This window comes from Dasypus novemcinctus, chromosome 20 (genome assembly GCF_030445035.2).
Source record: "Dasypus novemcinctus isolate mDasNov1 chromosome 20, mDasNov1.1.hap2, whole genome shotgun sequence".
NCBI lineage: Eukaryota > Metazoa > Chordata > Mammalia > Cingulata > Dasypodidae > Dasypus > Dasypus novemcinctus.
In genome coordinates this window covers 52,575,573-52,597,480 of record NC_080692.1, presented here as the reverse complement: position 1 = coordinate 52,597,480, position 21,908 = coordinate 52,575,573, and the positions used below count along the sequence as shown (strand labels likewise).

Below are 21,908 nucleotides of genomic sequence, written 5' to 3'. Positions count from 1 at the left end.
CCCCTTTGGCTGACTCAATCACATATCAAAGCAGGGGTTCTCTGACAGATGCATTCAAGTGACCAATTCCTGAGACACCTGCGTTCAAAGGGAGACAGAGTTTATTGCTAAGTGCCAAGCAATGAGGTCAGATGGCCTATCCACCTAAAATCTCTCTCTCCAAGTCTAAGGAGTTTAGGGTTTTTATAGATTCAAACAAGGGGAGATGGAGTTGTTACCATTACAATAAGTATAAACAACTACAATTTACAAAATGTAAAGGAGTGGAGCTAAGTTGAAGTAACCATTACAAGAGCAAGTATAAACAACAATTGAATCACGTAAAGGAGTGGGAAGTAACCATTACAAGATCTAATACAGACAACTACAGTTTACAAAATGTAAAGGAGTGAAGCTAAGCTAGAAGCTAAAATAACCAATAAAACCTAAAGTAGTCAGTGGTCACAACTCCAGCAGGTTTTTTTTTTTTTTAGTAGAACTTGTGAAGCTGATTCTAATCTTTGTGTAGAAATACAAAGGACCAAGAAGAGCAAACAAAATCTTGGGGAAGAACAAAGTTGAAGGATACTAAGTACCTGATACTCAAGATTTACTGTGTAAAGCTATGGCAATCAAAAAGTGTGATGTTGACATAAGGATAAGTAACTCAATAGAATATAACCCATAAATAGACCCACAAATAAATAGTCAATTGATTTTTTCAGTTATCAAAGAAATTCAATGGAAAAAATAAAGTCATTTCAACAAATGGAGATGAAACAACTAGCTAGTCATTTATGAGAAAAGATGAATCAACACCTAATTCACACCGTGCCCAAAATCAATGAAATGGATATCGTTGTTCCCCATTTACCTTTATTTTTCCCAGTATCACTAAAGCACCAACTGTGCCTAATCCATGTACTTCTTCAGTGCTTTGCTCCATGCTTATTTAGCCACATAGAAATAATATACCTATAGTGTATTTAGTCATTATTTTGTTAAACAGCATATGAGACACTTCTCTGATTCTTGCTTTATTCAATAGGCCATTGAAATTTGTCCAAATCAGTGGGAATAGCGCTAAATCCTTTTTAATAGTTACTTAAAATTCATCATTATCCTTTTGAAAACCATAAACATTGTTTCCCAATTTTGCCACTATGAGTAATTTGGAAACCTTGGAAAGATTCCCAGAAGAAAGGTTACTGAGTTGAACTGTAATTTTAGCATAACAGAAATTGCCGGATTACTGTCCTTAAGAATGTAAGGGTTCTCGTTAACACCCAGAAGGGCATCCCTTCCCACTGCTGTCAACAACAGGTTTTAACTTCTCAATCTGGGTGAGGTTGTGTTTATTTGAACAGTCAGAAAGATCCAGTGAGTTAAATTACCAGCTGGAAAGCTAAATTCAAGGCCAATTTGGAAAACAGAGCGGAAGATGTAGAAGATAGTGAAGGAGCTCAGCAGTCAAGAAAGGAAAACGATTCCCCAACTCAGGTGATAAAAGCTTTGGGTTTAGGAAACCGAATGTAAGACGCCGCTCAAGTCATCAGTTCATCCCTTGTTGGAACTATGAGGCAGAATAGAACGGGAGCCTACGGAGGAGGGACAGAAAACCCAATGAGCCCCACAGACACCATGCGGCAAGGGAGGCTGAGGCAGCAGCCTGCTGACGGCACCAGCAGGTTCTCAGGGGCCAGCGTGCAGCACACCCAGCAGCTGCATTATCAGAAAACAGCACCCCCCACCCACCCACTATCACAGCACCTCTGCACAAACTCCAGCAGAGCTCCTCGACGGCAGCGGAAGCCAATCACCGCTGTTCAGCAGCCCCTAGATCAAACCTCCCAGTGAGTCTACCCCGCTTTGTTTCAACTATGCCAATCAGCAGCCCCTATTCCCTGGGGTGACCATAAAACCAGGAGCCCCAGAAGAGAGGGCGTCTCTATCTCGAGCACGCCCGCGTTCACATCTGAGTGTGTACTTTCTGAAGGGAGCATAGGCCATGTTGTGGGCCTGGGTGCCATCACAATGCTGAGTCATAGGTGCTGAGTCATGGTGAGTCAGGAGTGCTGAGTCATGGTGAATCAGGAGTGCTGAGTCATGGGGCGAGGCCAAGGCGCATGCCCCTCACCAGCTTGACTGACAAGCCCCTAAATTACCATATCCCTATATATCCCCCCTTCCCCTCCTCTTCCACAACTCGTCTGCAGATTGCGCACGAGCCCACACGCTCTGGCTCTCCCAATAAAGTCTCCTGTTTCTTCTGGCCGGTGTTCGTGTGAGCTCGTAGCGCGGTCCTCTTCGCCGCAGCTGGCTTGCGGCCCCGGCGGCGGTTCCCGGAGCGAGGCAGAGAAGTCGCCCCGACAACCCGTATCTCACGCCAGCAGCGTGAGGAAGGCCCTCTCCCCCGGCGGAACGGGTCCATGAGGGGCAGCCGACCGCCGCCTTCACTTTCCCCTTAGTAAACTCTTTGTCACTCTTTCTTACGACGTGACCAAGTACCTGGAAACCAGCTCCGGCTACACTGCTTTGTTCCGATTTCACACAGAGGCCTGGGGTCTTTGGTGCTGTTTCAGACAGCCCCGTTGTGTCAGGTCTCGCTCTCAGTGGTGGCTGCCCGGGTGGTACTGAATGTTGTGAGAGTCACTGAGGGACACACTTTTCCACAGTGGCCCTCTCGTGTCCTTGTCCCTCAAGGCTGCCCCTCCTCACCCGTGCTCACACATGGCCCTAGCCCCATCCTTTGGTTTCTCCTGCCTCTTGACCCAACAGTAGCTGCCAATCCACGAGAGCAACTCCCCTCTCTCCCAAGGACCTGTCATTGGCCAAGTATGCTGACGAGTCACACCTCAGCGGACCCCTCCTGCCGAGCCACCGTCCCTTCACAACGCCGCTGCTCATTCAGAGCCTTCTCATGCCTGGCATTCTCCAAAAAAGATCATGTTAACAGTGCTTTGGTCCATTTTTTCCTTCTTTTCTTTCTAAAATTGTGGTTCCTCGACTCAAATCAAGACTGGACCTTCTGTTACTTGAGTTCAGGCCACACTGACGAGAACAAAATGTACCTGAGACTTCTTGACGTGTCCCCTCCTCAGTCACCCTGACCTGCTGGCTGAGAGAGCCCTGCTCCTGGCAACCCATTCCACGTTCAAGTGTTGCCTGAGTGTTTATTCTCTTTATTGTCTTTGCTATAAGTTTCTTGAGGTGTTTTCATGACTCAGGGTTCTCGTGGATGAGGTTGATTTGGAGTTCCAAGTGATTCTTGGGGCCTGTTAGTCGTTTCTCTCTCTTTCTCTCTCTCTCTCTTTTTAAGAGGTACCAGAGATTGAATCCAGAACCTCGTACACGGCAAGCAGATGCTCAACCATTGAGCTACATTCACTCCCCAATGAGAGTTGGTTTTCTCGTTTGTTTGGTTGTTTTTTAGAAGGTACCAGGGACTGAACCTGGGACCTCATTTGTGGGAAGCAGGTGCTCATCCACCGAGCTACATCCACTCCCCAGTTGTTTCTTGTTTGTTCTTTATGTTTGAGCATTAACTCAAAGCTGTGAGGCAAAGAGTATTAAACACTTAAGGCTCCAGTTGGATCTTCCTAAGGACGTGCTAGTAGTTCACTGGCCACTCCCAGAAATTGGGGTATGGATAAGACATTCCATTTTCCTGACACAGTAGAAGAATCAAAGGGTTGGCTCAAAGATTCCAAATATTCACTGGTGGGCATTTTGATAATGGGTCTGATGAGGCCTCTAAAAGGAAAATTCTAAAGTTGCTTCCATGAAGTGGCTGTAAAAGACAGCTGTAAAGGACTAGCATTTGGTTACAGGTTACAACGGAGTTGTAAATCGCTCAACTAACCTAAGATAACAAGTAAAGGAATGGAAATAAGCTAAGCAAAGGGGCTGTAAGGGAAGGGCAATCATCTGGCTAAAGCCTTTATTAGGAAAAGCTTGTGAAAATGTGGAGGATCTAAATCCAAACGTAAGCTCTCCTCTCCTCTCCTGAACCAATCCTTGAATGATCTCTTTCTTTGACCTTCCACCTTGGCTTTCTCCTCCCCTGGCTCTGCCCCTCCTCCTGTACCTTCCCCAGCTCCTCTGCTGTCCGCCACTGGCCCTTCTGGCAGGACGATACCCCTTCAGGATGTCTTACAACACGGGTAGCTATGAGGGCCAACTTTGCAACTTTGCAGACCTTTGAACTCTAAATCTTGGTCAAAATCAGGTTTGCAAAAGCAAGTTGAGGACTTTGTAAATCCTAGTAAGGAAAGAGAAATATACTGCGTTAAATTCCAGTTCATTGAGCCTCGGAGACGACCAAAGTTAAGGCAGAGAAGTGTATTAGATCCCGGCGTGGGGGGTCTAAAGGGAACGACTCGGGTTTGCCCTTAACTGGCCTGGGGGCGGCCAACGAGGGAGAACAGCGGAAGAGGTCTGACCTCTACCCTGCCGGGAGGGGTCTTGGGAAGGACGTGGGGTGCGTGCGGGCGCTCAGCGGGACGTTGGACAAGCTTGCGTTGGCCTGGAGGTAAGGCAGATCCTGTTTTGGGGGGACAGGGGTGGGGGTTTAGGCCATCTGTCAGCTGCCCACGGAGACTTCTTGGAGCCGACCGGGGTCACGGGCGGGTTACTTTGCCAAGGGGGTTTTCAGACTGAGGGTGTTTTAGATCATTTTAGCAATTTGTAATATGAATCCCCTAATCTCTATCAATTAGTTTCTATCTTTACGGGACCCAGAGATGCTAAAACTCTTGTACAATGTGTGGCTCTTGCATTATGCTCTCCAGGCAGAATGTCTGGGAGGGTCAACTCCCCCCACAATTGGCAGTGTTGGCAGCGAGGCACAAAACGGCTTTGTGTCAGGTCAAAGTGCATCTTGGTGTGGGAAGCATGGGGTGGGGGGTGGGGGGTATACAGGAACCGCTTACATTTTTTAATGTAACTTTTTTTTTATGATGTATATATCTTCAAAAAAATACCATTTACAAAATGATGGGGTGGGGGGGTGGAGAGTGGGGTATATGGGAACCTCTTATGTTTTTTATGTTTTTTAACGTAACGTTAAAAAACATTTTGTGATCTATTAACTTTAACTTAAAAAGTGTAAAAAAAAAGCAGCAAAAATTTTTTTAAAAGTGCATTATGACATCATCATACGAAATGGAAAGCCTCTTTCCCTTCAGAGAATGGAAGCTCTTTTCGTGACTTTATCTGGCTGATTACCAACAGAGGAGTTAGAGGATTTCTTGGACTCACAGAATTCCGTGGACAATGCATCCCTGACTTTCCTATACTGTATCATCTGAACTAGTGGACACACGTGATCCCTTGCCCAGGACAGATGCACCGCTTGGACTCTAATCGTCACAAACTTTTCTTTGCAGGTGTGTGAGGACATAACTCAGAGATGCCATAAATTCCTAGATAATAAAAAACCCCAAAACACCCAGCCCTCTGCGAGTGCATCATAAAGTACATGTGCTCATTCCTAAGCAACAGAGCTATCCACACTAAAACGACTCCTGCTGTACACCAAGAACTTCGAAAGCATATTTATAATCTTGCAGACCCTGGCTTGGCTCTGTGCCTTCTTTGTTCTTGTGCTTTAGAGCGCTCTCTAATCTGCTGGGTGGTGCAGAGGGCTACACAAACGTCCTGCAGCCACCCGGGACCAGCCTCCTGGTCTGTAAGTTCCCTAGTAGCCTCTCACTATTCCATCATACGGAGGGGCTTGCTTTGTTTTTCAGTCTTAAGTGCCCATTGAACTTGGGCAGGACCTGTTCTGTGGGTTCACAGCAAGGCAAGGTGTAGATGAAGAGTTCAAGACATACTCTAGGGGCTTTAACCGCAGCACAAGGGGCACCAGAGACCCACTGCTCATTCTCGCCTCCTGCTTGACCTCTTGGCAAAGGCCTACCCGCCTCGTTTGGGTGCAGTGACAACAGCGTCAAAGTTACCTGAGGCCTCTGGTGATCCAGTCTTAGTGTCTTCACTTAACCTCATGTTCTCTCACACTGCTTAGACCTTATTCTTGAATGGAAATACTCAGCCTTTTTCTGCCTCTGGCCTCTAGATTGGCTTCCTTAAAAACTAAAAATCATGATTGTCATAGACTTTTTTGGGAACTTACCTATCTCTTACTTTCTTGAAACACCTTTATATAATCCATATTTAAAGTTGCTTGTGGATGATGACCAAACAAGGAGACTGTCCAACTGGATATGCCAGCACAACCCACTCAAGACTTGGTCAGTTTTGTGTGATCTATGTACCTTTAAAAGAAAAAAAAAGACAATAAAAAGAAAAAACTTTCTCAGATCCCACTCTCTCTCAGAAATCAAATGTGCGCTAGTTGCTGAAATTATAGCCTTTACAAAGGTCTGCCAGTGAGACTGCAAATGCATATACAAAGAGCAGATATCGTTTTAGAATGGTTCATAATTTGGTGTGCTTTGGAAGCAACACAGTTTCTCAGCTGCAGCTGGTACTCCACTTAAAAATGGAAGCAGCATAAAAATTCTATCAGATACCTTGTATCTTCCAAAGGAATTGCCTATAATTAAGGTTGAGGCCCATGCTAAAAAGAGACGCAAATTCAAGAAGCAAAGAGTAATGTTTTTGTAGATTAAGATGCTCAAGGGAAACGGACTTTGGCCCAGTGGTTAGGGCGTCCGTCTACCACATGGGAGGTCCGAGGTTCAAGCCCCGGGCCTCCTTGACCCGTGTGGAGCTGGCCCATGCGCAGCGCTGATGCGTGCAAGGAGTGCCTGCCGCGCAGGGGTGCCCCCCGCGTAGGGGAGCCCCACGCGCAAGGAGTGCACCCATAAGGAGAGCCGCCCAGCGCGAAGGAGGGAGCAGCCTGCCGAGGAATGGCGCCGCCCACACTTCCCGTGCCGCTGACGACAACAGAAGCGGACAAAGAAACAAGACGCAGCAAAAGACACAGAAAACAGACAACCGGGGGAGGGGAATTAAATAAATAAAAATAAATCTTTAAAAAAAAAAAAAAAAAGATGCTCAAGAGCTGCTTTAACACACCTCCAGACTGTCTACAAGTGTAAGAGTCAAAGCCCAAACTAATTCTTGTTGGCATCAGGCCTTGACTTAACTCCAGGATCAAGCACCTGATTCTGAAAAACACACTGGAAAATACCAGATTGTCTTCTCCATTCAGATTATCTCTGAAAACATCAAAATGGTTGTTTGGCATTGAAATAGAGCCTCTCATAAGTGATACATGCTATAACTCACCATGGAGAGGAAAATTTAAAACCACCTTATATAAATATTGATAAGGAAACTTCAAGATTGCAAGGGATGTGTCTGGTAGGAATCCCATCTATCAAGCCAACAGTCTTGGGAAAACTGATGAGATGGGGCATCCACCCAGCCAAAGCGTTTTATTAAGTCCTGTAGAACATCTACAAGTGGATTTCACTCAGTTACCCTTTCTATAGCAATGACTCTGTCTTTAACATTGTCTCTTTTCTGGTTGGCTGGATTGTTTCCTCTTGTGTAAAGCAACTGATTGATGGAAGTAAGGAAACTTTGAGATGTTGTATTTCTCACTTGAATAATCACCTATTTGCCTAGTGATGGAGGTAGCCATCATACAAGAATAGTATTTAAAGAACTCTGTAAGACTCTACCTGGGGAAGCAGACTTAGCTCAATGGATACAGCATCTGCCTACCACATGGGAGGTCCAGGGTTCAAACCCAGGGCCTCCTGACCCAGGTGGTGAGCTGACCCACGCACCGTGCTGATGTGGGCAAGCAGTGCTGTGCCACACAGGAGTGTCCCCCATGTAGAGGAGCCCCATGTGCAAGTAGCGCGCCCTGTAAGGAGAGCCACCCCACGTGAAAGAAAGTCCAGCCTGCCCAGGAGTGATGCCACACATACACAGAGCTGACACAACAAAAAGAAACACAGATTCCCGGTGCCGCTGACAAAAATACAAGCGGACACAGAAGAACACATAGCAAATAGACACAGAGGACAGACAACTGGGCAGGAGGGGAGGAACGGGACAGAAATAAATAAAAATAAATCTTAAAAAAAAAAACAACTCTACCTGTAATTCAGAAGCTTCACTGTTTCCCCTTCCCTGTCCTCAGTAAAAATTGAATAAATGGCATACTAAAATTGAAACTTGAAAAACTAAGGAACTCCATTTGCCGTGGCCCAAAGCTTTTCCCTCAGCTTCCTCCGGGTCACTCCCAATGAGCTGATGGTAGACCTGATGGCAGACCGTCTCACGTCATCTGGGGACCTCATCCCATCCTTTCCTCAGCTTTTTTATAGGATAATATCGCAAAATTTTGTTATGTTAACGGAATATGCCCAAACATATAATCAGCAGGTTATCTTTCCAAGACTAAGCCTCAGGAACTCTTGTTTGACTGGTTCACACTAAACACCACCAAAGTAAGACTGGTCTTGAACCTCAGTGAAAAGAACCTAATCTGGTAGTTGACCACAGTGCTACAGTTAGGTCCCAGGGACTTGGGCCTGCACCAGAAAGATAACAGCTTTCCTGAGAAACTTGGCCCAAGTAGCAGATTGCGAGATGAGGGCAGCTTCTGCTCAAGACCTTCTAATGAAGGCCCTCCGCCCCGCACACCAGGGGTGATGGACTGCCGCTCCTTTCTTTTGCCTCTTTGCTTTTCTTTCCATTGCTCTATTTTCCCTCCTCTGCTGGTTTAAAGTCGTAGATTGCTAAAATTAGATCCTTAAGTTTTCTCCCCCTAATTCTGCTACTCCAAGCCCTAGAGTCTAAGTATGTATGATGAACAAAGTGACACACAACCTTATTGAAAGAAAACTCCCTTTGCTACAGAAGAATGTAGGGATGGCTTCTCTTCTCTTGGCCAGTCCCAGGTAGGGGAAGATGGTGGCCAAGAGACATGGCCCAATGACTGATCATTCTCTTGTTAATTCTTAATGTGTCCACAACCTTTCACTTTCTTAAATGCTTCTGTATATTCAGGAGCTGGACAAATGATTAAAATTCAACTACAAAGGCAAAAAAGGAGCAGGAGTTCCTGATAGCAGTCATCACGTGAAGGGGCCAGAAACTGCAACCAACAAGAGGAGTGTCGAGTCAGAGAAGTGACAAACCCCGATATGGTCCAATGATGAGGCTTCAGTCTCCCCGTTGACCTAGAACAGGGGCTGTGAGAGAGCCTGAAGAACTTTATTTGTCATATACATTGGTCTCACACAGCTGTTCCTCTCTTAGACATGAACTTTTAACTCTTCCTGATTACCCCTTGAAAAAAATCAGATTGTCCGAACCATGGCTACTAATCTACAAGAACAATTCCTACCTTTCTGAGAACTATCCTTAACCAACCATTTCCAAAACTAGATGAATTTAAGCTGATAGTTTCTGCTAAAGATCTACACAAAATTTCTCTGCCCTTCTTGAGATCAGAATGACCTTTTGAAGCCTTCTCCTGCCCAGCATTTCCAAAAGAAATCTTATGCTAACAGTGCTCTGATTGACTTTCTCCCACAATTCTTGTCATCACATAATTACTGCTAGAGAGGACACTAGAACCCAGGGCCACCGGCATTGTCCTCTACTCTACTTATTCCTCATAGTGAGCCTTACAGAAGGTGTTTGATAGTTCTTTTCTAAACAATTTTCTGTTTGGTGTGATACACAACATAATTCACTCAAAGTTACATATTTTAAAGCCAATGAGACTGGTTTTCTTAAATACAAATTCATTGAATAGAACAGAGACTAGAAGGTCCAGATTCCAAAAGGAAAGGGCTAAGGTTTAAAGATCTGGGAATGCCATGGTATGTTTCTCCTTCAAGTTCCCAGTTTCATACCAAAGCACACAGGATCATAAGCAACGTAAGGAGCACGGCTGCCTTGTACTGTGTCAACTGAGCAAAGTTCAAAATAAGCTTCCCAGAGAAGCGGATGTGGCTCAACTGATAGAGCATCCGCCTACCACATGGGAGGTCCAGGGTTCAAACCCAGGGCCTCCTGACCCACGTGGTAAGCTGGCCCACGCACAGCACGGACGTGCGCAAGGAGTGCCATGCAACGCAGGGGTGTCCCCCGTGTTAGGGGAGTCCCACGCACAAGGAGTGCTCCGTAAGGAGAACCGCCCTGCACACAAAAAAAGTGCAGCCTGCCCAGGAGTGGCGCTGCACACACAGAGAGCTGATGCAGCAAGATGACGCACCAAAAAAGAGACACGGATTCCCAGTGCTGCTGACAAGAATACAAGCAGACACAGAAGAACACACAGCGAATGGCCACAGAGAAAAGACAACTGTTGGGGGTGGGGGGCAAGGGGGGAGAAATAAATAAAAAATATATCTTTAAAAAAAAAAGCTTCCCAGAATTCCTCTCCTTGCATGACTCCCGGTTATTGCTGGCCACAGGAGAAATATCCGCTGTATTCTGGAGGGCAAAAGGGAAGCCGCTGCCGGCAGTCCATAGGGTGCCAGGCATTAGGTACTGTGTTCCCGTTGTCGCTGATCTGTGAGCGCACCTTGTTGGGGTCACGTGGGGCGGTGGGCAGTCCACAGTCCCCATTCCTGCCAGAGCTCCTCCTTCATCTTTTTCTAGTCCCCAGGGAAGGGCACTACCTTCTGCGGGTCACCCGGCGTCACTGTGGGCCTTGTGGGTGCCAGTTCCGGCCTTGTGCCTTGCCGCTCTTTCCCCTTCTCTGCTTCAATCCAACTTTCCTGACCACCAGCCCGATGACCTCCGCTGGTCCAGGCCCCACCCACGGAGAGGCGGGAGGCTTCCCAGCCCCCTCGCTGAGCCGCATTCCTACAGCAGCTCCTCACCCTGCATTCACCCTGTCAAACCCTGCCAGAAACAAGGACCAGCACACCCGCGAAAGAAACACAAGCAAGATGCGTGCTCCTGCTCATAGCCACGTGTCCTCCTCTCTTCCCAAAGAGCATCAACTGCAGTTTTCAGTATGAATTTTTACAGCATAGGTGTTTTGACTCCACTCATTTTTGTTTAGGCTGAAAAGGAGTGTTTTCCTAGTAGATAAACCATGTGAAGAAGTTCCTTTGATTAACACAGTAGAAAAATAAGTCTTCTTCAGCAAAACTTATGAGACTGACTCTACAATTGGTTTAAAATGCTTGCCCTCCTTTTAAAAAGGCAGCAATCAAACACTCATGATCTGAGGTAAAATTCTTAAGTGTGGGAAAGAATAAAAAGGTCGTTTTATAAAAGCCACAAGAGGCCAACCTATTGCATCACACATTCTCAAAGTAGAGTCAGGGCATGCTGAAACATGCTGTGTTTTGTTTTTAACTATCATTTTCCTCACTATAAAAACAATACATGCTCATTAGACAATGAGAAAAATACTGAAAAATATAAGATAAAATATTGTCAAGAAGCCATTACCCAGAGAAAGCTATCATTAATAATACACTGATGCTTTTCTTCTCATGATTTCTTTTCTATGCATAGTTTTTGCTTCCTTAAAAAAGTTTTCCATACTGTAATTCAGCCTTCATAAACATAAATTTAATAACTGCATGCTATAATTTAACCTTCATAAACATAATTTTAATGATCCAAGGAAAAAGGTACTGTAGTTTACTAAACCATTTCTCTAAGTGGTGACCACAGTTACAGAGATCTTCGGGCTCCTTTGCTTTTCCTTAGGCACATAACATTTTTAATCAGGACTTTTTAAAGATGAAAAGTAATGCATAAATCCTGTAGAATTTAATATCCCATTTCAAACCCTGGAAATAACCACTGTCCAATTTTCTTCTGTTCACACCCTTCAGAGTCTTGTCTGTGAAGATACGATTTTATTGAAAGGCAGAATTCCTAGATAAACTTACTAGTACACAGAAAGGTTTTACTGAATTATGAGGGAACCATCAGGCAAGAAAAGTGTTTGGGAAGCATTTGAGGAGCAGAGATTTACATATGCAGTCAGAAGGGAAAGGAATGCCAGTAAGCAAATCAGCTTTAGACTGGTTAACTTTCCTAGGGCATAAAGCCCTAACACATTTGAGGTTAGCTTCTCAACCAGATAATAAGCATCCTCACAACTTATCAATGTATACAGGTTCACCTATAACCTCATAGAGCAGCAGTCTCCCTGTACCTTTATCAGATATGATTGTTATCAAAAATACAGGGAAGGGGACTTGGCCCCGTGGTTAGGGAGTCTACCTACCACATGGGAGGTCCATGGTTCAAACCCCGGGCCTCCTTGACCTGTGTGGAGCTGGCCCATGTGCAGTGCTGAAACGCACAAGGAGTGCCGTGCCATGCAGGGGTGTCTCCGCATAGGGGAGCCCCACGTACAAGGAGTGCACCCTGTAAGGAGAGCCGCCCAGCGCGAAAGAAAGTGCAGCCTGCCCAGGAATGGCACTGCACACACGGAGAGCTGATACAGCAAAAAGACACAACAAAAAGAAACACAGATTCCCGTGCCGCTGACAACAACAGAAGCGGACAAAGAAGAACATGCAGCAAATGGACACAGAGAGCAGACAACAGGGGGGTTGGGGGGAGGGGGAGGGGAGGGGGAGCAAAATAAATAAATAAATAAATAAATCTTAAAAAAAAAATACAGTGCCATTTCCCAAGAGTTTCACATTAGGGAAAGTGGGCTTTACTATAAAAGCTTAGGGAGGGTATCAAAATCAAGCAATCATCATTTTGCCTCTGTCCAAAGTTTCTTTTAAATATATATATACATATGAATTGTATGTATGTGCATATACACACACATGCCCCTTCTCACTTCAAAATTATAAAGGTATTTTCCTGAAATTTTTCCTGGTAATTTTATGCTTTGACTTAACTTTAGATTTTTAAGTCCCCCCTCCCTGAAAATATTTTATTTCATGTGATACAAGATCTTTTATGCCCAAAATAGCTAAAACACCACATATTGAATAATTCATCTTTTCGTTTGACATGAACCTGCAGTTACTAGATAGTGTACATACACATACACACAACTTGAGTCTATTTCTGGATCGTATTCTCTTTCACTGACCAATTTGTCTGTAACTGCTTTAATATGACAATGTTTTAATTACTTTGTACTTTTTTTTACATGAGAAAGCAAGTTCTCCATGTCTATTTCTCTACTCAAAATTTATCATTTACGTGATTCTACTCTTTCTGTTGACAAAGAAATTCTTTTGACTTGATAGGCTGAAGGCACGATCTAAAGGGTAAAGGGGCTCTCCAACCTGGCCCACGCAGAATGGCTCCCGCCAAAAGGGTGGCGGGAAGAGGCGAGCTGGGACCAGGGCGTACACCAGCTGTGCTCAGGAAGTGTCCTCGGGCACCCAAAGAGACCCAGAAATTAGCTGTGAAGGAGAGGGGAAGGCTGGAGGTGCACACCGACCCCAGACTCAACCAGGAAGGTTCACCAGCAAGCTCCAGCGTTGGTTAACCAGGTACCTGCAACCACTTCCGAAAACCTACAGACAATGCGGATGAAAACAACAGCTGGTTATCAAATAAAAGTATACATTAACTGCACATAAAGGGAAAGGGAAAAATAAATCGCCCTGCCAATTCTGTCCCCTGGCCATCTAGTTCTCTGCTACAAAGGCAACTAATATTTCTAGTTTCTTGGGTATCCCTCACGGACATTCTCCACAAGGGTATTTGGGTTGTTTCCGTCTTTTGGCTTTTACAATGCTGATATGAAGATTCTTAAGGATACTGTGGTGTACACATGCATCAGTTTCTCTGTGGCATGTTATTAAGAGTGGAATTTTGAGGTCATCGAGTTCAAGGACAAACTCTTCTTCAAAAACGCTGTACCAACTCATCCTCCCAACAAGCGGGCATGCGGTTTCCTGATGCTCACGTCCTCACCAGGACGTGGTTTCTCAGCTCCTTACTCTAGTTATGCTGGTACCTTGTGGTTTTCCTGGCACTGTGAGGCATCTTCACCTTGAGAATCTCTTTTTACATAATGCCTGTTTGAATCCTCAACATGTTTGTGGTAGGGGAAGGGAAAGTAGGCTGTTTACTTTAGCCCTGTTTTTTTTTTCTCCCTCCCTCCTCCCCCACCCTGCGACTTGCTGTCTGTGTCCATTCGCTGTGTGATCTTCTGTGTCTGTTTCTTTTTGTCTTCTCTTCTTGTTTTCTCCTCTAGACTTCACCAGGATTCGACCCTAGGGACCTCCGACGTGGGAGAGGTTCTCCTTCCTTGCACCACCGCAGTTCCTGGTTTCTGTCACAGCTCGCCTTGACTCTCCCCTCTGTCTCTCTTTTGTTGTGACATCATCTTGCTGCATTGCTCCCATGCAGGCCTGGCTCGTCTTTACCAGAGGCCCCAGGAATCGAACCCGGGTCCTCCCATATGGTAGGCAAAATCCCAATTGCTTAAGCCACATCTGCTTCCCTGCCCTGGTTTTTATTATGGTCTTGTTTATATTTTTTTATCCACTTGGAATTAATTTTGATATAAAGTAAGTGGTAGGAATTCAACTATCACTTTCCAGATGCCTACTCAGTTGTCACAATACATTTTAGATACATGTAGAATCAAGGTGTGTGTATGTGTGTAAATTCAAGACTCTGTATGCATACACTGTGTAGGTCAGTGGAGGAGAGTTTCCATCTTTTTGATATTGAGTCATCCTATCTAGGAACATAGTCTACCTCTCTATTCATCCAGGTATTCTTTTCTATGTCTTTTTATACTGCTTATAATTTTCTCCCAAAATCATCTGTAGTTTTTCTTGTTATAATGAGGATTTTCTGCACTATGTTCTCTGATTTATTCTTGCTGAAAATATATCATTCTATGTAAGTCTATATTTATCTTATACTTGTCTGCCTTACAGAAGTCTATCAATTCTTGGTAGACAACCTCAATGTCTGCAAAAAATTTTTGATAACCGAAAGTTTAAAAGCATCATAGCAAACTTATATTTTCTATGAATTACTTTAGTAGTTGAGAGCTTACCATCAAACCCGGGGTAAAGCAATGGAGGATTTGGATCCTTGTGGACCTAGTTAATCAGCAGATAATGAACGATTCAAAATCACTGGCTAGAACAAGTCAGTGACAAGTCCAATCACGGACTCTTCCTCTTTTGCCTGAACCTGCACTGCCCTTAGGCAACTTCTTTTCTTTGTCTCATGACTGTTAGCTAAGATTAGAACCATTTGGCACACTGAAACTAGGCAACCACAGGGAAAACATTTCCTGTTCAAACTTTCGCCTGCTTATAAAACAATCCAAACTGTGAATCACCTCACTTCTAAGTTATTTACCCCTAAGGCAAAATCACCCTGCTATTATATTCTTACCACTCTCTGGTGCTCTCTCCATTGGTCCGATCTGTCTTTGACAAATGCCAATGAACAGTATGTCCTAACAGGAAAAGTCTTGGTGCTTACCCAACACAATCCACCCTTCCTTAAAATTTTCATTTGCCGTATTCATTCATTATTTAGCAAGAAGGTTAAAAATAAATATAAGCAAAGGACATAACAGCTATTCATAGATGATTTCTCTTTTCCCCAGCGCTTAGCAAACCCCAATCAAGTGAAGTGCATAAGGAATTGAAAATTTTACTTTTAGAACTCCAGGGAAATGTTAATTGCATCCTCAGGAATTCATCCAGAGGTCATCTTATCCAGGAGCATTATGATGTTGCCAACAGCTTTGTTTGGCTGCTTGAGTTTGTGCCCTCTTACCCATGATCCATCTAAGTGACTTGAGGGGCAGTGGCTGAGATGTGTAACGAGGCATGCTGTAAGGTATGTACCACGAGTTTATGAGTAAGAAGACGGGAATGTGAGCTCTAGCTCTGGTTCTAGCTAACTTAAGCAAGTAATTTTACTTTTATGAAACTTTGATTTTTTTTTTCTTTAAAAATGGTAGGGATGCAGAGCTGATACAGTTCGGTGACTGAGAACCCGCTTTGCATATATGAGGCCCCAGGTTGAATCCCCAGTGCCTTCTTAAAAATAAATACATAAATACATACATACATACATACATACATAAAAATCGAAAGTCAGGGAGTTGAACTAGGTGACTTCCAAATTTTACTTCCCCAAATGACTGCATGGTATACAAACAGCCCAGAGCTGGCAGAGCACTCTCCACGAGGACGCCTGGCTCTACCTCCTTCCTACACACCATTCAGGTCACTGAACGTGTTTCTGGGGTACTTTTTTCTTCTCTTTCCTTTTCCTCCCTCCCCCTCCCTGGCTCCCTGGCTCCCTCCCTTCCTTCTCTTCCTTTCATCATAATGAGGACATTTATCTTATATAATGAGCTGTCCAGATGTAGTCTATGCTGCCTTCTAACTTAATATGACATGCACAAAACCTTTTGGGGAAAGGAAAACACCTTGTGATTTTGATTACCCTTAGGAATGTCCTAGGTATGGTTTGGGGATTTACACCTCTCTAGGGACCAACCTAGAGCAAGCACATTAATTATGGTTACTTTTGTCCGCTAAGTTCAAAAGTAGCCATTTAAATAAAGCTGCCACCTGAGTCCTCAGTCTTCCAGTCCTCCCTAGGGATTTATTAAACTCGGTTGTTCGGGGCTCTTTTTACATGACCAGTCTTTATATTTCACCATCCCACCTCACTAAGATCCCACAAGAGGACTCTGAACTGTTTGCAAACCACTTAAGTACTAATGCCAAATAAATGGGCAGACCTAGTCAAATTAAATATGATTAAAATCTGTGTTGCTTAAGGGAATTAGTTTTATCCAACAAGTTCAGTTCTACCAAATTTGGTTCTTCGGTTAGGTCTTCTACTTTTTTTAAAAAAGATTTATTGTATTTATTTCTCTCCTTCCCCTGCCCCCCCCCAGTTGTCTGCTCTCTGTTACCTTTTGCTGTGTGTTCTTCTATGCCCACTTGCATTATCAGGGGGCACCGGGAATCTGTCTCTTTTTATGCATCGCCTTGCTGTGTCAGCTCTCGGTGTGTGCGGCGCCACTCCTGGACAGGCTGTGCTTTTTTCACGCGGGGCAGCTCTCCTTGTGGGGCGCACTGCTTGGGTGTGGGGCTCCCCTATGTGGGGACGGCCCTGCGTGGTAGCCACACTCCCTGCGCGCATCAGCACTGCGCGTGGGCCAGCTCACCACAGGGGCCTCCTGTACGGGAGGTGGATGCTCTGTCAGTCGACCACATCCGCTTCCCGGTTGGGTCTTCTTAGATATTTTCCCGCATTTCCATCCGAGTTGTCCTTGGTTTAGATCAGCTCGTTAATGGTTCCCCACCAGCTCCGTCATCGCTCAGGCTTTGCTCCCATTCCAGTCAGTGCGGCTGCGGCCTCGCCTGCACGTGCTGTATGCTGTGGCCTCGTGCAGCTTGGAATTTTGGAGAAGCGAGAGGTAGAGACAAGAAGCTGTTATGAATCAATAGAAGAAGGCTGTGGTTGCTTTGGAAATGAGCGCTGGAGAGCAGAAAGCACCTCGTCATAGAGCGTGCGTGGTGAGAGATCCGCCGGAACGATCAGACTCATGGAGTCCAGGAGGCTTGAACAACTCGAGTTTCACAGCTCAAGAGCCCTCAAATTAAAAGACAAACTGAGCACAAAATTTTAAACATGGCAAAGACTAAGATTCTTATAGAGAGCTGAGTAATAAAAAGTCCCCACACTTCTAGGAAAAAGTCCTAGAGCCATGGTAACAAGTAAATACCAGAAGTTTCTGAAAACGCCTTTAGAAGCCAATCAATCAGACAGGCCACCGCTCCTGAGCGTCCGCGGTCAGCAGCAGTCGTGCCTGAATACACCACTCTCGTCTCTAACCCTCAAGCCGCACTGTCAGGGCTGAGGTAAGCCCACACCCAGCTCTGTAATCAGCGCAACCACAAGCAGATGCTTCCCAGACCCTCAGGAGGCAGCCGTGCGCTCTCCCTGCCAGTACTGCCCTTATGTCAGTCACACGCTCGTCTCTTCAGTGTCGGACACTAGGTAGCCGCCTCCTTAGACAGAGCTGATACAAACATGCGACGCACCATTAGATAAATTGCAACGGATGTGCGACAGTAATTCACAATGGAGGAAATACAAATGCCAAAAATATTGGGGAAATGGTCAATGTTACAATTAATCACAGAAATGCGAACTAAAACATCAAGATACAATTTTTCTTTTTTCAAAAAGACTAATGCTGGCAAGGGTTTACTGAAATAATATAAATGTAAAACCTTGAAAAATCTTCATGTAGTTTATCCGAGTAATTTTATTTTCATCCCCACCACCACAGAAAGAGAAAAAGAGGGGGGAGGGAAAGAGGAGAAGGAGGAAGAAAGAAGAAGCTTTATTTTATTTTATTCTACAAATAAGGTAATCTTTTTTTCTTCTCTCCCCCCCCCCACCACCCCATTGTTGCTCTCTTGCATCCATTTGCGGTGTGTTCTTCTGTGTCCGCTTGCATTCTCGGCAGCACCAAGAATCCATGTCTCTTTTTTATTGCGTCATCTTGCTGCATCAGTTCTTCATGTGTGCAGCGCCACTTGTGTGCGTGGGCTGCATTTTTTTCACGCAGAATGGCTCTCCTTGTAGGGTGCACTCCTTGCATGTGGACCTCCCCTACGTGGGGGACACCCCTGAGTGGCACAGCACTCCTTACATGCAGCAGCACTGCACATGGACAAGCTCACTACACAAGCCAGAAAGCCCTGGGTTTGAACCCTGGACTTCCTATTTGGTAGGCAGATGCTCTATCAGTTGAGCCACATCCACTTCCCAGAAGAAGCTTTATGAACAAATCTTTGCCATGATGATGAAAGGTGGTGAAAAGAGTAGCACCAACAATTCCATAAAAATTTTAAAGGTCTAATATACTATTCAACCCCGCTAGTTATCAGGTATGAATTAAAATAAGATACAGTGTTTTGATAACTAGAGTAAGTGAGGCAGTAATGGGATTACGTTCTTATGCTGTCACTTATGCTGGTCACTGTGGTCACCACAGGCCCTCTATTTCTAATAACAGAATTTGTATTAAACTCTTTTTTTTTCCATCAGATTTTAATATAGCCATGCTGGCTTTCTTTAGGTTAGAAATTGTCTGACCTACCTTTTCATCACTTTAATTTCAGCATTTCCACTTTTGCAGACAGTCTGAGATTTTTAAAAAATTCAATCTTTGTCTTTTAACTAAGGCATTAAATTTATTAACCTTTAAGGAAACTAGTTAATTTTTTTAAAAAAGGTGGAGGAGCGCATGTGGCTCAAACAGTAGAGCGCCTGCTTCCTACATGAGAGTTCCCCTGTGCTGCTAAAAACAACAAACAAACAAACAATAAGCAAACAAACAAAAAACAAACTCAGGGAAGCTGATGTGGCTCAGGGGTTGTGCGCCAGCTTCCCACAAACGAAGTCCAGGGTTCAATCCCCAGTCCCGGTACCTCAAAAACAAAAGACTGCCATCCTAGTTCATGCTATTAATTCCTACTCCTTTCTTGCCTTCTTTTGCAGTAATTCTTTATGGTTTCCTATATCAGTTGGAAAACTATACATTATACATGTACTTTGTTTTCTTTTAAGTGGTTCCTCAATATCTCCTCTGGAACATGGGCCTGTCACACTTTTTTTTTTTTTAATGTTTTTCCAGCTGTTCACTTTTTTTTTATTATTTCCCCTCCCCCCAGCAGCTTGCTTTTTGTCTGCTCTCTGTATCCATTTGCTGCATGCTCTTCTGTGTTTTGTTTTGTTTTGTTTCCTGTCTCCCTTTTTTGTTGCATCACCTTGCTGTGTTGGCCTTCTGCAGCACTTGTGGCCGGGGCAGCACTTTGCGGCGCTTGTGGGCCAGGTTGCGCTTTGCAGCGTGCCGGCGAGCCTGCCATCACAAGGAGGCCGCGGGACGTGAACCCAGCGCCTCCCGTATGGTAGACGGGAGCCCAACTGATTGAGCCACAGCTGCTTCCCCCGGCACACGTTTTAATATTATCTTGGGATTTTTACTTAAATATCACTAATATTGCCATTGTGTTATAGTCAATATTTGTTTAGATTTACCCAAATACTTATTTTTTGTTTCTTCCTGTATCTTAGACTGAGGAGAGGAAGCAGGCCGAGGTATAGTTAACCCCTGTGGCCAGCCCGGGGCAGCTGTAAGGTGCCACAGCTGCCCGGGAGGGGTGGCGGGAATGGGTGACTACGCCCTCCGCCTGGTACGGTGACTCCGCCCTCACATTGCCCCCGGCCACGCCCCCTCACCGGCCCACCTCTGCCCCGTCTCCACCCACTAGTCTGCAGCGCTGCATCTCCTGGCCATATAAGGGTATTCTGCGCGTGGGCACCAATCCGCTCTCACCCCATGCTAGCCCCACCCCCGTTCCCTCGGGCTTATATTGTCAAGCACTTCCTCATTAAATCAGACCTGCGCCATCAGCCTCGTCTCCATGTGGGTTCTTCCCCTCGTCGTTACTTGCCTGAGGCCCCTCTGCGGACTCCTCACCCAGCAAGCCGCAACCTCATTAGACCTTCCATCAAGGGTCACTTTTCCTTCTGCCTAAAGCATATCCATTAGATCTTCCTTTATGAGGGTTTGCTGGTGGGAGACTTAATTTTAATGGTCTGAAAATAATTTCATTTTGCCCTTATTTTTTAAAGATATTTTCACTGGGTTTAGAATTCTGGGATGTCAGTTATTTTCTGTCAGCATTTTCAATATAACATTTCAAGGAGAGTGGGTGTTGCTCAGGGATTGACTACCTGCTTCACATGCGCAATAAATAAATAAGTAACATTTCACTGTTCCTAAGCTACTGGTTACTAATTTTGCTTTTTTTGAGAATTCTCTTTATTCTCTCTTACTGTTTTGACAGTCTCTTTGTCATTATTGTTCTGAAACTTCACTATTTCATGTCTTGGTGTGGATTTCTTTTATATATATATCTACAAATGTAGCCTGAATATATGTAAATCAAAGACTGATATAATCACAAGGAGAAACAGACAAATCATAGTGAAGAATTTTAATATATCATTCTAGTAATAGAAAATGTTCAGCAAGAACACAGAAGATTTGAGCTATGTGATTTGCAAAATTTGACATAATTAAAATATAGACTACTGCATCAACAACTGCAGAAAACACATCCTACTGGAGCACATGTGAAGCATTTATTAGTTGAATATACATTTGGCCATAATGTTCAATTATCATATGCATAACAGTCTTTGACAATAATGATATTAAGTAATATACAAATAAAAAGATAACTAGATAATCTCCATGTGCTAGGAATTAAGATGCAAATAAAGAAATCAGAATGGAAGTGATATCAAACAAGATTATTATAAAATTATTACATATCACAACTTCTGGGATATAGCTAAGTAATATGTGGAGGGACATGTATAACCTTTAAGACCTGCATTAGAAAAAGAAAAACAGAAAAATCAATGTCTTACTACATAAGATAGAAAAATGGCAAAATAAATACAAAGTGGAAGGAACAAAACAGTAAATACACAAATCCGGAAAGACTGATTGAAAAACAAGAAATACAAACACACACTTTACCAAAGAAGTTATATAAATGGCATGTAATACATGAAATAGTGTTCAACATCATTTAGTCATTGGTGAAATGAGTACTAAAGCCACAATGGAATACCACTTCACACCCACTACAATGGCTCAGTTTAAGAAGACTGACAGTACCAAGTGTTGTTGAGAATGTGGAGCATTATTTGGAACTCTCATACAGTACTTCAAAAAAATAAAATAGTTTTTTACTAAGTAGAACATACACTTACCACATGACCTAACAATTCAATTCCTAGATATTTACTCAAAAGAAATGAAAACCTGTTTGTAAAGACTTGTACTTAACCTTTCATTGCAGTTTTATTCATAATATTTCCCCCAACGGGAAACAGCCAATTGATAAATGAATAAATTGTGGTACACCCTACAATGGAGTACTACACACCAAAACAAGGAA

The 21,908-nt window shown here is 44.1% G+C and overlaps 1 long non-coding RNA gene across 1 annotated transcript; it reads right to left on the bottom strand.

Moving 5' to 3' along the window:
* Window positions 1–995: 995 nt before the first annotated feature.
* LOC131274823 (uncharacterized) lies at window positions 996–10,713 on the bottom strand. Its single transcript, XR_009182129.1, has 3 exons — window positions 10,499–10,713; window positions 6,113–6,254; window positions 996–3,782 (listed from the first exon to the last, which is right to left on the bottom strand). It is a non-coding gene; the product is annotated as an uncharacterized lncRNA (long non-coding RNA).
* Window positions 10,714–21,908: the final 11,195 nt, after the last annotated feature.